This window comes from Ranitomeya variabilis, chromosome 1, assembly GCF_051348905.1.
Source record: "Ranitomeya variabilis isolate aRanVar5 chromosome 1, aRanVar5.hap1, whole genome shotgun sequence".
Classification (NCBI taxonomy): Eukaryota; Metazoa; Chordata; class Amphibia; order Anura; family Dendrobatidae; genus Ranitomeya; species Ranitomeya variabilis.
In genome coordinates this window covers 447,437,021-447,454,097 of record NC_135232.1, presented here as the reverse complement: position 1 = coordinate 447,454,097, position 17,077 = coordinate 447,437,021, and the positions used below count along the sequence as shown (strand labels likewise).

Here is a 17,077-nt window from a genome sequence, read left to right as displayed (position 1 = left end):
TTGTATGCTAAATACCTTCATTTGTATGAGTATATTCTATATAACAGTAATGTAGTTCAAGTTTCAGGTGTTCACTATTTGCATGCATCTTTGCACTTGCAGAGTGCTGCTGTATTCTTTTGTTTCTATATTATGCAGTTATGGCAGCTTGCACCTGTTCACACTTGCTTTATTCTGTTCAGAGATGCTGGTCAGTTTTTTTGTTTTTATAATCTATGAGGATATTTACATGCTTGTAATTTTTTGCCGACCAATTGTCCACACACAAAAAATGGAGACGTCTATTTTTGATCCAGTTTGCACTCCAAACTTGTCCATTCAAGCGAATGCGTCAGTCAGTAGAACAGACATTACTTGAAAATAAACTGTGTGTCATCACAGTGTTGACTTTTTTTTACTGTTTAGTGAGTAAGAGAAGCTTGAATTTTTTTTCTTGTTACGAGAAAAAAAATGCCACAATGATGTAAAAATGGACACACAATGACCAAAAATGGATGACATTGAAACCCAGGGCACAAATGGAAATGGTCAGTTATTTTCTCACACTCAGAAGAAAAGGAGTCTGAATGAGGACTTTTAATGGGAAAAAAAAGTCCCTAGTATTCCTGCCAATTCCATTGTACTTTATAGGGTTAATCAGAGCAGCCGTTTAATATGGTACTACAATAAAACAACATTGCAGATGGTTTCCATTAAAGCCTATGCATACTTTGGAAATGTAGCAAGGTGCGTGGCAGCTCAGGACAAATGTTTTGCCTTATTGAATGTGAAGTCTCTCCTGGTTCTTCACAATTTAATGAGTTAAATAACTTTCTGTCACTATAGATTTCATAGAAAATTTGTGTACAAACAATATAGTAACACTATTTCAGCCAGGAAACCACAAGGGCCGGTTTGAATTGAGGCCCTTTGAAGGAAATCCATGATTAACTGGGCGCAACATCAAATAAACAATAAAGGATTTAATTTGATGTAATTCCCATACAATAAAGGAATATTAGCCAGGAAACTCTTCAATCAAGTTTCACAGTTCTTAAACTTTCTATTTTCCTAGAAATTCTTTAATTGTTTGAAGTTTATGAGAGAGATAGCTATCACATGTTTCCTTACATTTTTGTGAAAACAAAAGTCAACTTAGGCTACTTTCACACTAGCGTCGTGCACTGCACGTCGCTATGCGTCGTTTGGTTGAAAAAACGCATCCTGCAAAAGTGCTTGCAGGATGCGTTTTTTCACCATTGATTTGCATTAGCGTCGCATTGCGATGCTTTGCCACACGTCGCAACCGTCGTGCGACGGTTGTGCCGTGTTGTGGCGGACTGTCGGCTGCAAAAAACGTTACATGTAATGTTTTTTGCTGCCGACGGACCGCCATTTCCGACCGCGCATGCGCGGCCGGAACTCCGCCCCCACCTCCCCGCACCTCACAATGGGGCGGCGGATGCACTGGAAAAATGCATCCGCTGCCCCCGTTGTGCGGCGCATTCACTGCTAGCATCGGTAACCTCGGCTCGACGCACTACGACGGGCCGAGTACGACGCTAGTGTGAAAGTAGCCTTAGTTCAATGTCTGCAACAATTAACATCTTTCTTTTCCACTGACCTGCTAACGTTGTGTTCAGTACCATCCACTGAACAAGATATTTTTTTTTACCTGTTAAAGGGAAGCTGTCATGACGATCAACCCCTCAAACCACTTTTAGTGTCATGTAGCTTTATAAAAGATTAGCTGCTTTGTACCTTTATTAATCTGTCCCCCATAACTGAAAAATCCATGTTTTAATTCACTTGCATATGAGGCTGAAGTGCTTCGGGCATGATCAGAGCACTTCCCAGGCCTTTTCTTCCCAGCCTAGTGTCACCACCTTCGGCTTCACTGACAGATCATGGCTCTGTAGTTACCAATGTGCGGTCAATTAAACAGAAGAAGGCAGTGTTAGGCTGCCGTCACGCTATCAGTATTTGGTCAGTATTTTACATCAGTATTTGTAAGCCAAAACCAGGTGTGGAACAATTAGAGGAAAAGTATAATAGAAACACATCACCACTTCTGTATTTACCACCCACTCCTGGTTTTGGCTGACAAATACTGATGTAAAATACTGACCAAATACTGATAGTGTGACCGCAGCCTTAGGCTGGGGTCACACATGCGTGTTTTACGTACGTAAGAGCGCAAAAACTACGTCCGTAAAACTCGCATTACATACGGCACAATGATTCTCAATGGGGCTGCTCCTATCAGCCGTATATTACGGTTCAGTATTATACGGCTTTCTACGGCCGTACAAAATCGCAGCATGCTGCGTTTGTCAGCGTATTGCGCAAATAATACGCCAATGAAAGTCTATGGGGGCGAGAAAAATACGGATTCCACACGGACCAACAGTGTGACTTGCGAGAAATACGCAGCGGTGTTAGTAAAAAGTCGGTAATTCAATTGCCGGCTTTTTCCTTCTCCTGCACAAACCCGACAGGATATGAGACATGGTTTACATACAGTAAACCATCTCATATCCCCATTTTTTTTGCATATTCCACACTACTAATGTTAGTAGTGTGTATGTGCAAAATTTGTGCACTGTAGCTGCTAAAATAAAGGGTTAAATGGCGGAAAAAATTGGCGTGGGCTCCCGCGCAATTTTCTCCGCCAGAGTGGTAAAGCCAGTGACTGACAGCAGATATTAATGGCCAGGAGAGGGTCCATGGTTATTGGCCCCCCCTGGCTACAAACATCTGCCCCCAGCCACCCCAGAAAAGGCACATCTGGAAGATGCGCCTATTCTGGCACTTGGCCACTCTCTTCCCACTCCCTGTAGCGGTGGGATATGGGGTAATGAAGGGTTAATGCCACCTTGCTATTGGAAGGTGACATTAAGCCAGATTAATAATGGAGAGGCATCAATTATGACACCTATCCATTATTAATCCAATTGTAGGAAAGGGTTAAAAAACACACACACACATGATTTAAAAGGATTTTAATGAAATAAACACAGCGGTTGTTGTAATAATTTATTGTTCTCGCAATCCATTTGCAAACCCTCGCTTGGCAAAATAATAAACGCACAAGATACATACCTTCTGATGTCAGATCACGTCCCACGATGTAATCCATCTGAAGGGGTTAACTAATATTACAGGCAGGAGCCCTGCTAAATGCAGCGGTGCTCCGTGCTTGTAATTCCCCAGCGAATGAATGAAATGTAGGTCATTGACCTACATTTCCTTCAGTCGCGGTGATGCGCCCCCTGGTGGATGTCCTCATATGACCTGGAGCGTGGGAAAAAGTTCCCAGGCTGCAGTTCATGAGAACATCCAGCAGGGGCGCATCACCGCGACTCAATGTAAGTACAGATCCTGCTTTCCTTTCAGCACCCGGGGATTACAGGCACGAGCGAGTGGTTTACCGCAGCTCTGCCTGTAATATTAGTTAACCCCTTCAGATGGATTACTTGGTGGGACGAGACGGTTCACCAGAAGGTATGTATCTTGTGCGTTTATTATTTTTCCAAGCGAGGGTGTTCCTGATGGATTGAGAGAACAATAAATTATTACAACAACCGCTGTGTTTATTTCATTAAAATACTTTTAAATCATGTGTGTGTGTGTTTTTTAACCCTTTCCAACAATTGGATTAATAATGGATAGGTGACATAATTGACGCCTCTCCATTATTAATCTGGCTTAATGTCACCTTCCAATAGCAAGGTGGCATTAACCCTTCATTACCCCATATCCCACCGCTACAGGGAGTGGGAAGAGAGTGGCCAAGTGCCAGAATAGGCGCATCTTCCAGATGTGCCTTTTCTGGGGTGGCTGGGGGCAGATGTTTTTAGCCACGGGGGGGGCCAATAACCATGGACCCTCTCTAGGCTATTAATATCTGCCCTCAGTCACTGGCTTTACCACTCTGGCGGAGAAAATTGCGCGGGAGCCCACGCCAATTTTTTCCGCCATTTAACCCTTTATTTTAGCAGCTACAGTGCACAAATTTTGCACATACACACTACTAACATTAGTAGTGTGGAATATGCAAAAAAAATGGGGATATGAGATGGTTTACTGTATGTAAACCATGTCTCATATCCTGTCGGGTTTGTGCAGGAGAAATGAAAAGCCGGCAATTGAATTACCGGCTGTTCACAGATATCGCGCTGAATGAAATCTAAATACAGAATATATATATATATATGTGTCTCAATGACATATATATATATATATATATATATACTGTATATATGTTTTAATGAACATTTGAGCACATAAATCCATTAGATGTCGGTTTTGCAAGCCTGCGAGAAAATCTCGCAGTACGGATGCCATACGGATTACATACGGAGGATGCCATGCGCAAAATACGCTGACACACCCTGACTACGGATCACTATTTTGGGAACATTTCTCCGTATTACGGCCGTAGTACGGACGTATAATACGTGGCGTATTGTCTTACGCCATGTGTGACCCCAGCCTTAGGCTGATGGTTATGAAGCTGGAAAGGCAGAGGTTCAGAAAGTGAACCCAATAGAGAACAAGGAAGGTACAAATATGTGAAAAGGTATAAATTTATTAAACCAACATGTATCAAAACATATACATATCAAATAGAACAGATTATAAATACATATACAATTACATGTCAATACCCTACAAACAGGGGAGGGATAAGGTAAGCTGTATATTAGAAAATTAGAGGTTCAGAAAGTGCTCCGATCATGCCCAGAGCACTTGATCCTCACTTTTATATGGACTAAAAAGTATTTTTTTCTATTACAAAGCAGGAGATTTTATAAATAAAAGCAAGAATTGGTTCAATGACAATATAAGCGGTTTGGGTGGGTTGATTATCTTGACAGATTCCCTTTACCATTGATTAAGAGAGTCTGTGAACTGGGGACTTTTTAAAAAGAAAGTTTTAATTTACAGAGTAAAACCTCATGAAGTATTAAGTTGCAATATAAAACCGTATTAAAATATACGTAAGGTAATAATAAAATGTTTCTATTTTAGCGACAAAAGCACTGACATCTAAGAACGGTGTAAGCTGCCTTCACACAACTGTGGATAGTCTCACTCCCACACACAGCTATAAGAGGAGACCCTGCGCCCTCCTTTTTCTCTTACACACACATAGAGGCACTATAAAGGTATGGGCACAGGTTAACCATTTGCTGCAGACTTTTCTCTTGGCGGGGAAAACGATACATAAACATTGTGCTTTTCTGCCGCACTTTTGATGGGGTTTTTTATGCATTTTTACCTTCGGATATTGTATTCAATTTGCTGTCACGGTGAAATTCTGCATTTTTCATTCCAAAAATGCGCGTAAAAAAATACGGAAAAAAGGCAGCAAATAAACAAAATGTGAACAACATACACTAAAGCAGACTCTTCTCTCTCCTCTTCTATCTCCCTCAGCCTCTTCCCAAGGTGGATCATAGCAAAAGAGTAAACATACTTTCTCAACATCTGTTGGCCTTACATTAGTAGCAGATGTAGCACTTGATTGTATTACTTAATAGAATATCAGTGATAAAATAGCTCTTGCTATAAATCTCATTTTGTGATGGAACTACACTAGTAGCTGGCAATAAAGACAAAGTATTTTATTCATTATAAGTTGGATAGATCAAAAAGGCTACAAAAAGTCAGTGTATGAAAATCAAATTATAGGTTGCTTACTGCCTGAATAGGGGTGGATATGCAGTACTCCACAGTGGCCACTACACTGTTGAGGGGACTGTGCTTTTTGGTTCTGTAATTGCTAACATTCAATTGCCTTGCAACAGTTGATCACTGGAAGTGCTGAATGTCGGACCCCCACTGGCCTAATATTGATGAGATGCAATATACCTCTGGCATACATTTCTGAAATGGCCACGTCCAGCCAGTACAACCATATATCTTCAACGTTTCATTCATAATGGTAGAAAAATTCCAAAATACATGAAAATTATACAATACAATCATAGCTAAACATTTTGAGACATTTCAGTCTCTATAGTGTTAATTTGCATTAATTCTAGATTGTTATGAAGAGTGATCAGATGGATTGCAAAAAATGCTAATTTATTCCTTGCCATAAAAATGATTTTAATCACAAAATTTCAGTTTACTCTGATTTTCAGTGCTGCCATAATATGACCTGATTACATAATTTCAGTGATCTTCTTAGCTCCGGAGAAAGTGTTGATGAGGACAAGGCAGCTGATATCACTCATTCATGATGACTGAATTATAAGAGCAAACTGGGAACTTTAAAAGGGATTCTGGTACTTAAAATCAATTTTTTCTGTTAACCATGGTTAAGGACATACCGCAAGTGCAGACAAACCAGGGCCCCTAGGTGAAAGGGGGGCCAGGCGACCTGTGTATCTGCAGCCTATAATGAGGGCAATCTGGCCCACCACTATGTGCCTGAGCCTCCAGGGGGCACAAGGCCAGATTGCCTTCATTGCATTCTTTTTCGTTTCCACTGGCGGCACGCATCACCGGTTGGTGATCATTCCAGTAACTCTTTTGCCGGTAATAGAAAGTAAATAAGCAGTGGAGCTGAGTTTCCTGCTTGTCACCTTCTCTATGACACAGCTGGTGCAATGATGTCACCATACCGACTGAGTCATTTAGTACCTACCTGCCAGAAGAGGAAGGAAATGACGCCATAAAGGATCATCTAGATAGGTGAATGAATTCTTTTTTTTAAATGTAGTGGGTAAGAGCTCAATGGGGGAAGGAAGGCTAGGACCTTATAATGAATTTGAGAGGGGGACAGGATAATACAAGACCTTATAATGAATTGGGGAAGGGAGAGGAAAATACAGGGCCATATAATGAAATAATGTAGGGGAAAACGGTAGTCTTACTGGTAATTGTATTTCCAGGAATCCATCCTGACAGCACCATTGGAGGACGTCCTTCTTACCCTCAGTGGGACATGAACAACAAGCGGTTAAAAGGACCCTCCCCACTCCACCCACCAGTGATTTTCTAAGTACCACATCTGGATGGATACAAAAAAGAGAGTTTATAAACAGTCATATACCAACGTTACATCACATTAGTCAATAGTATACACTTGCAGTGGGAGGGAACTAGTAGTGCTGTCAGGATGGATTCCTGGAAATACAATTACCGGTAAGACTAATTACCGTTTTCCAGTTCACCACCCTGACAGCACCATTGGAGAAATACCAAAGGATGTTAAACTAGGGTGGGACTACTGCATGTAATACTTTTCTACCAAAAGCTAACTGATCTGATGAGACATCTAATTTATAGTGTCTAGCAAAGGTAGAAAGACTGGTCCAAGTCGCCGCCCTACAAATTTGCTCAGTTGAGGCTCCCCCCTTCTCCGCCCATGATGTAGAGATAGCTCGGGTTGAATGGGCTCTAAGAATATCTGGGGGATCTTTCCCTTGGTCTGTATACGCTAGGTTTATCATGGTTTTGATCCACCTAGCAATGGTTGATTTTGCTGCCTTGCAACCTCTATTTGGACCCCCATACTGTATGAACAAGTTAGTGTCTCGTCTCCAACCTTCTTTCGCCCCCAGGTATTTTAGAACAGTCTCCCTAACGTCAAGGTTATGGTAGACCCCTTCCTTCGTGTTTCTAGGGTGTTGGCAGAATGAGGGAAGGATTATCTCCTGATTTATATTTTTTTGAGGACACTACCTTGGGGAGCAAGGCTGGGTTAAGTCTTAAGACTATCCTGTCATCAAAGATCTGAAGATATGGGTCCTGAGTAGAAAGAGCCTGCATCTCCCCCAATCTTTTAGCTGACGTGATGGCAATCAGAAAGGCAGTTTTAAAGGAGAGATTGGCTATGCTCATATCTTCTGATAACAAGTACGGGGTTCTACACAGGGCATTAAGGACCAGGTTTAAGTCCCAAGGAGGAGTTGATTTTCTCACAAGTGGTCTCATTCTCTGCGTGGCCCTGGAAAATCTTGCTATCCAAGGATGGGAGGCTAGTGACGTATCAAAAAAGACACTAAGCGCTGCAATCTGTACTTTTAAAGTACTAGGCCGGAGGCCCTTCTCAAAACCGAGTTGTAGGAAGTCGAGGATTCTGGGAATGTCAGGTTTTGAAGTATCCACAGAAACCTCTCCCAGAAAGGAACAATACCGCTTCCAGATTTTGTTATAAATCGCTGAAGTCACCGGCTTTCTGCTTGCCTGGAGTGTGGTAATGACTTCTTCCAACAGGCCTCTGGATCTTAGGGTTCACCGTTCAGGATCCAAGCAGATAGGTGAAGAGAGTCTGGGTCTTCGTGGAACACCAGCCCCTGTAGTAGTAGGTCCTGCCTATTCGGTAATAAGATTGGTCTCTCTGTTGACATTCTGGATAGTGGAGAGAACCAGCTCCTTTTTGGCCAAAAAGGAACCACCAGTATTACGGTTGCTCTCTCGTCTCGTATCTTCCTGAGTGTTTTCGGTATCAGAGGAAGAGGCGGAAAAGCGTACAGGAGACCTTCTCCCCAATACTGAGACAAGGCGTCTACTGCTGTGGCTCCGTCTAGAGGATTGAGAGAGAAAAATGCTCTGGTATTTGTATTTGACCTGGTGGCAAAAAGATCCACCTGAGGTGTTCCCCACTTCTGGCACAGACTGCTGAATATTTCTGGGTTCAGTTCCCATTCTCCGGGATGTACAGACGTTCTGCTCAAGAAGTCTGCTACTTGATTCTTGGCGCCTTCCAGGTGAACTGCCGAGATGGATTTGACAGATTTCTCCGCCCATCTGAAAATTTGGTCTGCTAGGTGTTGTAGCGGTGGATGTTTCGGACCTCCTTGGTGTCTTAGAAATGCCACTGCTGTGACATTGTCGGACAGTATCCTTATGTGTTTGCCCCTGACCTGTGACTGGGCCTGGTATAACACCTTCCAGATCGCATACAGCTCCCTGAAGTTTGACAACCTTGCGGCAATCTGAGGAGTCCATTCTCCCTGGTAATATGTCCTTTCTATATGTCCACCCTATCCGAATTGACTGGCGTCTGTGGTAACCGTAACACAGGGATCGAGGATGGAACTCCCTCCTTTAGGTTTTCCGGTGTGGTCCACCAGGTTAGGGATCTCTTTACTGACGGAGACAGAATCATCTTCTTGTCTAGGGAACTCTGCTTCCTGTTCCAAGATTTCAAAACCTCACTCTGTAATCCCCGCGAGTGGAATTGGCTCCATTTCACACAGGGTATGCATGCCGTCATAAAGTCCAGAATCCTCATTGCCTCTCTTATGGAGGGGGTACTCCTTCTGAATTGATGTATGTGCCTGATCAAGGCCTCCTGTCTGTCTTCTGGTAAAAAAGATCTTCTGACGTTGGAGTCTAATATGACCCCCCAAAATTTCATTCTGGAATTTGGGACCAGGCAAGATTTCTTCCAATTCACAATCCACCCCAGGTCCTGTAGGATGGAAAGTGTGAAACTGCAGTCTATTTTGAGAAGTTTCTCTGATCTCGCCATTATCAGAAAGTCGTCCAGATATGGCACTATGGTCACATTCTGGTTCCTTAGATAGGCCACAACTTCTGACATTAGTTTGGTGCAGGAAAGAAATATATCTTGGTACCGTGTTAGCCAGTAGATAGAAAAATATTTAGAATTGAGAGTCCTCAGTGGTTGATACCTTTTAATGGCTAACTGAAAAGATGGTAGCAAATTGCAAGCTTTCGAGACTACATACGTCTCTTCATCAGGCAAAGACTAAAACAAATTCTGAAGAATCACATATTTATGCACAACATAGTATAGAAAAAAAAAAAAAGGGAGAGGGGAAAAAAACCATGGATAAGCCAGGTGACATGAAGCAGAATTACCATGGGTGATAAACAGTTACGTCCATAAATATTTGGGCCAATTCTTAGATAAGGATTGTTTAATTGTCCTGTGATTAGGGTCTGTTTCTGTTGTGATGACCCCACATGGTCTGATGGGCAAGTTCATTAGTTGATGTAAAAAGACATAAATCCGTGTGACACATTCATTCCTGCATTTAGAGTGTCAAAGGTCGTCATCAGTTTATATTCCCAGACTCTCCTGTCTTTCTGCGATTTGAAGTTACCCTTTAATACAAGTAATTTCATGTCCATAATGTTATGATTTGGGAGACAGAAATGTATTGCCACAGGTATATCCATTCTTTTTTCTCTTATTGTATGGCGATGAGAGTTCATCCTTGTTCTCAGTTTCTGCCCTGTCTCCCCTACATACAGACCCCCAGTTGGACATTTAGTACAAATGATTAGGTACACCACATTAGAAGTGATGCAGCTGAATGTACCTGGTATCTTGTAGTCCTGATGTGAATTGGGGATCTTTATCTTGTCCGTGGTCATTATAAATGGACAGGTTTTACATTTTTTCTGGTTGCAAGGAAAGGTACCTGCAGCTGTTGGAGAGGACAGGGAGCTCTTGACAATGATGCTTCTTAGATTTGGGGGCTGCCTAAAACACAGTAGTGGGGGGTCTGGAAAAATTGCTTGTAGTCGGGCATCTTTTTGCAGTAAAGGTTGTAATTTCCGTGCAGCTCCCCGTAGCGCCTCCAGATTTGGATTGTAGGTGAATATTCTGGGCACCGAAGCAAGCCCGAAGGGGAGACATCTGAACTGGAAGTGATACATTATTCCCCTGTTCATTAGGGCAAATCTCAGAAACTTTTGGTAGGAAGTGTGTATTGGGACATGGTAGTATGCATTGCTTAGATCTAAGGTGCACATCACCATGTCCTTGTCTATGAGAGGCATTGTGGACTTTATAGATTCCATCCTGAAGCTTTTGTACCGGACCCACCTGTTTAGGGGTTTTAAATTTATGATCGTTTGGGAGTCCCCCGACGGTTTTTTTATTGAAAATAAGTGAGAGTAATGGCCCTTGCCTCTTTCTGAGATGGGTACTGGGATTATTGTGTCCAACTCTCAACTCCTGGATGTTTGTCCACATAGAGGAGTCTGACAGCGGACAGGGTCGGGTTACAACAAATTTTTCTGGGGGACTGCTGGAGAACTCTAGCTTGTACCCCTGAGCAATTACCTGCAGAATCCAAGGATTTGGGGATACTTTCTGCCAACCCCCTAGAAATTTTTGTAACCGACCACCCACCTTGATGTCATTTATTCGGCGCACCTGCACTTGGGAAGATGGAGTCTCTACCCTTTCCACCCTTGGGATAAGACCACCTCCCAGTCTTCCCTTTCCCCCTGTAGTCTGTCTTCTGACTAGGTCGGGATCTACGAAAGGGCTGGTACTTTTTTGTATTTTCCTCAGGGAACCCCTTCTTTTTATCTGAGGCTTTTTCTAAGATGTCATCTAGAATAGGCACAAATACTTTATTCCCTGAGAATGGGATTCCGCACAATTTATTTTTTGATTGGATATCCCCTGACCAAGTTTTTAGCCAGATAGCTCTTCTGGCCGCGTTGGATAAGGACTCACTTCTGGCGGCGAAGCGTACAGATTCTGCTGAAGCGTCTGCCATAAAGCCTGTTGCGAGCTTAAGTAACGGTAGAGATTTGAGAATAACATCTCTGGAAGTCTTAGCTTTGAGATGTCCCTCCAAATCATCTATCCATAGATGCATTGACCGGGCTACCGATGTTGCAGCTATATTGGCTCATATTATTGCTGCGGAGGATTCCCAAGTTCTCGTGAGCAGTCCATCTGCTTTGCGATCGATTGGATCCTTTAAAGCGGAGGAGTCCTCAAATGGAATTGAGGTCTTCTTCGCCACTTTTGCCAACGGAACATCAATCTTGGGAACTTCATCCCACACTTTAATGTCCTCTGAATTATAAGGCAAACGGAGTCTGAAATCTCTGGGTACTACTAGTCTCTTCTCCGCTTCCTGCCATTCTTCTAGAATCATGGAACGGATGTGATTGTTGACTGGAAAAATCTTTGTTACCTGGGCATGTAATCTGCCAAACATTTCATCCTGGATCGAGGTCTCCTCTGGCGTGTCCTGTAACTGCATGGTGTTACGAACTGCATGAAGAAGCTCATCTGTATCTGCCGCCGAGAAGAGATATCTCTTCCCTCTGCCCAATGATCCGTCTCTTTCCTCCTGGTCTGAATCCTCCGAAATCTCTCCTTCGGAAGAGGGACTAGACTCTCTTAGCCTTTTCCGTGATGTCTGCGGTTCCGACTGGCTTGTCTGGGGAAGATTCAAGCTTGAGATGGATACCTGAACCTCTTGACGAATCATTGTCCTCATACTGGCTAATAATGCAGTCTGCTCATCACCCACAATTTTAGATGTGCACGACTTGCATAGTGGCTTCCGCCAATTTTCCGGAAATTTAGCAGCACATATCGGGCATTTATTTTTCCCTGATTGTTTCCTTTCGGATGTGGGGATAGGAGGCTCTGCCTAGGATAGATAGAAATACATAGATAAACCTTGTAGATAGGGAAGTAGGGGGAGGGATGAGCATTGTGGTATGGCTTAGTATAGCCTACTCACGTGCCCCTGAAGCTGGTCAGTGCTCCTTTTGTCAGGATGGCCGGCGGCATAAAGACCCCCATAAGACGTTTATATAGGATTTACCTGGTTGATCCTGCCCTCCTTACCGCTGCTGTGGTTTACCGTGCTGTAATGCCCTGAGGCCAGCGCTGCTGCCGGCGCCATTCTCCCACGCTGCCGCCGGCACCATCGCTGCCACGACCAGAAGTGATGTGGCCATCGCGCCCGGAAGTGACGCGGCCGCTGGACCCGGAAGTGACCACCTGGAAGCTGACTCTGGGGAATGCTGCGGCCGCATGCTGGAACCGGCCGCCGCACTCACCCCCCGGAAGAAAGCGCCCGGACCGAGAGAAAGCGCCCGGACCGAGAGCCCCCTGAGCGGAGGAGACAGACCCGACCCCAGGAGCAGCGCTGCACTGGGGAGGCTGAGGGACCCCCCATAACAGGTATCAGCCGCAGATGTCTTGAGGCAGGGAAGGGAAAGGCTGGGCCCCCGATCCCCACCATCTGCACAGCACCATCGGAGGAAAAGCTTGTGGAGCGCCCCCACGTGTAGGGCAATGGTGTACTCTGTACCGGGTCTATCTCTCTCGGTTCTGGGGATGTCACAGTGGCCCGACCCGGTCCATGGCCCTTCTGAAGGGTGTCCAATTAAAGGTGTAGTTTGTCTGGTGTTCGTGACGCCACCTGTGGTATTCGGTCAGGGTGACCGACGCTGCTTAGGGGTCCGCTGGGGTGATGGAATGGCAGCTAGATGGTTTACCTTCCCACAGGTGAAGTATGTCCCCAGGGTTTCCCAGATGTGGAAGGTGGTGATGGTGGACGTTGTAAGGCGCAATGAATAATGAGGACACAAAGGTTGCAGTCTCTTTACCTTTTACTGAAGACTTCAGGGTCCACAGTCCAGAGTACCGTTCACAGGGCAGGCAGAGTCTGGCCGGTCCAAAGGCAAATCCAGAGTTCTCTTAACCAGTTGGAAATCAGTAGCTTTCCTACTAGAGCCTGTGTGTTGTAGTACCTCCCTGCTGAGCACCACGGGATAGTCCTCACAACTTTCGTGGATGTTTCTGATGTTCTCTCTCTCTCTGTCCCCCAGATGGTATGGATAGGACAACCCGTATGACTGGGATAGCCTGAGGCTTGTTCATAGGGACCCTAGAGACGCCCCGACCCCCACAATTTGCCACCGTGTCTTCTTAGGTATTAATGTCGGGCAGCCAACTTGGAATTGACTGTCCTGCCGGTGTCTGAAGTAATGCGTAGAGTCAATTACTCCCTCGGTGTTCCGGCCACCGGCTACGCGCCTCAGAAGGAGGCTGCCGATCTTGGGGCAGAACTCCTCCCGGTATTATCTCCTTGTGCTGTGTTGTTGTTTCTCACTCTCCACAATACACTTCGCTTCGTGTCCTTTCTTAGGATGCAATATACTAAGTGGTTGTGCTATATACTACGTGGCTGTGCTATATACTACATGGCTGTGTTATATACTATGTGGCTGTGCTATATATTACGTGGGCTGTGTTATATACTATGTGGGCTGTGTTATATACTGTGTGGGCTTTACTATATACTATGTGGGCTGTGTTATATACTACGTGGGATTGCTATGTACTACGTGGCTGTGCAATATACTACGTGACTGCTATATACTACGTGGCTGTGTTGATACTACGTCGCTGTGCTATATACTACGTGGGCTGTTATATGCTACGTGGGCTGTGCAATATACTACGTGGCTGTGTTATATGCAACGTGGCTGTGTTATATGCTACGTGGCTGTGCTATATGTTACGTGGGCTGTGTTATATACTACGTGGGCTGCGTTATATGCTACGTGGCTGTGCTATATTTCTCTGCTGTATCTGTGCATCATGAATCGTGGTATGTGTTAAAGGGGGGGCCCACTGAGACTCTTTCGCCCGGGGCCCTCAAAAACCTGAAGCCGACCCTGGCTTCACTGATTGGTCACGCCTGGATGGGCGCGACCAATAAGGGACAGGCGCGGTCTGGCCACGAATTGGCACGGGATTTTAACCATGCTTCGCTGATTGGTCACACCCGGCCGGCCGAATCCTGTGTATTCATTGCATTATTCTTAAATCTTCATAAATAAACTACATACATATTCTAGAATACCCGATGCGTTAGAATCGGGCCACCATCGGGGATGGGAGAGAAGATACAGGAAAATAATTTGCAATGAATTGGGTTGTGAGAAAAAGGGCACATGTCAGAGATTTGTAATGTAATTTGTAGTCCCAGATTCTAATGAAAGTATATTTATTCGATGGTGGAAAATTGGCTAATAATAGCTAAAGGTGGGCAAAGTGCTGGCTTATCAATTTATATTTTGAATTTTGCATGTTTGATTGTATATTGTTAGGGTAGGGTCTAGGGATTTTTTTTTTGTTCTGGAAACATGTATAAATACAATATATCTGACCTTGTTATTTTCAGGGCTGTGATGATCAGTGTGGTAACAGTAGTTATACCTGGTGAACAACTACATGAAGATATGACTAGATGGAGAAGAAACAACAGAAAACTAATCAGATGAGACATCTCCGGTAAGTTACTGTATGTAGATATCTATTCTGCATGTATACTGCATGGCTTGGAGAGATGATGGAAGTAAAACTCTCGTTTGTAAAGCAACCTCACTTACGTATATCAACCCTTAGTATATAGTGTGCTCTCTTGTTAAGTATAGCACTGCCCCTTATAAGGTAACTCAATCCCTTGTTATGTATAACGCTGCTTTGTTATTATAGAGCGTCCTCACTTTGTATCCATAGAGCAGTCCCTTAATAAAGGGAACCTGTCACCAGAAAAAACACTATTAACCTGCAGATATGGGGTTAATCTGCAGGTTAATAGCATTATAATGCTGTCCGGCCCCTGCATATGGCCTAACGCTGCGAGGAGAAAATTAACTTTTCTCCCCTCAACGTTAGGCTACGTACAGGTGCCGGCCAGCATTATAACGCTATTAACCTGCAGATTAACCCCATATCTGCAGGTTAATAGCATTTTTTCTAGTGACATGTTCCCTTTAAATAGCACTCTCTTGTTATGTATAAAGCCATCCCTTATTACATAGTGTCCTCTGTTACCTGCTGTTGGAGAGGCCTGTCATCAGATCAGTTACATATATAGTATGTGTAATCTGTAGTTTTTCACCAAAAAAGCAGAAGGGCCCAGACACATTTGTTGCTCAAGGGTCCCAAGCCATCAATGTTTCTCCTGCTCAAAATAAACATATGCAGTCATCATTGCGTTGCATCAACAGGGCATTACTGGCAAGAACATTGCTGGTTGTAAAATTGCACCTAAATGAACCATTTATTGGATCATCAAGAATTTCAAACAAAGAGGTTCAAGAGGTTCAGGGTGCCCAAGAATTTACAGCAAGAGCCAGAACAGCTTCTAACGAGCTACCACCATGGCGACTCCTAGGAGACAAGTAATCCCACACTCAAACACTCTGAGAAGGTGCAGCGCCCCAGAGTCCTGGTCGTTGCAGTAATGTCGCTCTTCCATCAGGGGGAGTGATGTTACGTCTGATGGTACTAAAGGAGTTCACCTGACCAGGTATCACAGTCACACACTACACTTCACACTCCAGTCCACCAGGGGGAGCAAAGGTTCTATCTACTAGGCCACTCCTCACACACGGGTAAAACTGGTGGGTTGGATAGGAAGTCAGTCAGAAGCTGCCTGGGTTAGACCCAGAGAGGACCTGTCAGGCAGACAGGGGGAGAAGGAGGAACATCTGAGCTGCAGACAGAGGGTCCCCGTCAGGGGTGGGATCCTGACAGAGGCCAAGCACGAGATAGAACGTACGGAGCTGTGCCTGCACTTCATTGCGGCAGTATCCTAAGAAAGGACACGAAGCGAAGTATATTGTGGAGAGTGAGAAACGAAGTCACAGCACATGGAGATAATACCGGGAGGAGTTCTGCCCCAAGATCGTCAGCCTCCTTCTGAGGCGCGTAGCCGGTGGCCGGAACACCGAGGGAGTAATTGGCTCTACGCATTACTTCAGAGACCGGCAGGACAGTTGATTCCAAGTTGGCTGCTCGACCTTAATACCTATGAAGACACGGAGGCAAATTGTGGGAGAGGGGCGTCTCTAGGGTCCCTATAAAATAGCTCCAGGCCTACCCCGTCATACGGCTTGTCCTATCCATATCATCTGGAGGGCAGAGAGAAAGAGAACATCAGAAACATCCACGAAAGTTGTGAGGACTATCCTGTGGTGCTCAGCTGGGAGGTACTACAACACACAGGCGCTAGTAGGAAGGCTACTGATTTCCACCTGCATAAGGGAACTCTGGATGTGCCTTCGGACCGGCCAGACTCAGCCTGCCCTGTGAACGGTACTCTGGACTGTGGACTCCGAAGTCTTCAGTAAAAGGTAAAGAGACTGCAACCTTTGTGTCCTCGTTATTCATTGCACCTTACAACGTCCACCATCAACACCTATACAACAGGGAAGCCCTGGGGACATACTTCACCCGTGGGAAGGTACATCATCTAGCTGCCATTCCATCACCCCAGCGGACCCCTAGCAGCATCGGTCACCCTGACCGAATACCATAGGTGGCGTC

General features: G+C 44.6%; 1 long non-coding RNA gene across 6 annotated transcripts in view; it reads left to right on the top strand.

The window, feature by feature from the left end:
* Window positions 1-17,077, top strand: part of LOC143764373 (uncharacterized) — a 238,255-nt gene that overhangs the window by 138,925 nt on the left and 82,253 nt on the right. For all 6 annotated transcript variants that reach the window (XR_013213177.1, XR_013213172.1, XR_013213169.1 and 3 more), the window contains one exon: window positions 14,925-15,034. This is a non-coding gene — a long non-coding RNA (uncharacterized LOC143764373). The remainder of the gene's footprint in view (window positions 1-14,924; window positions 15,035-17,077) is intronic.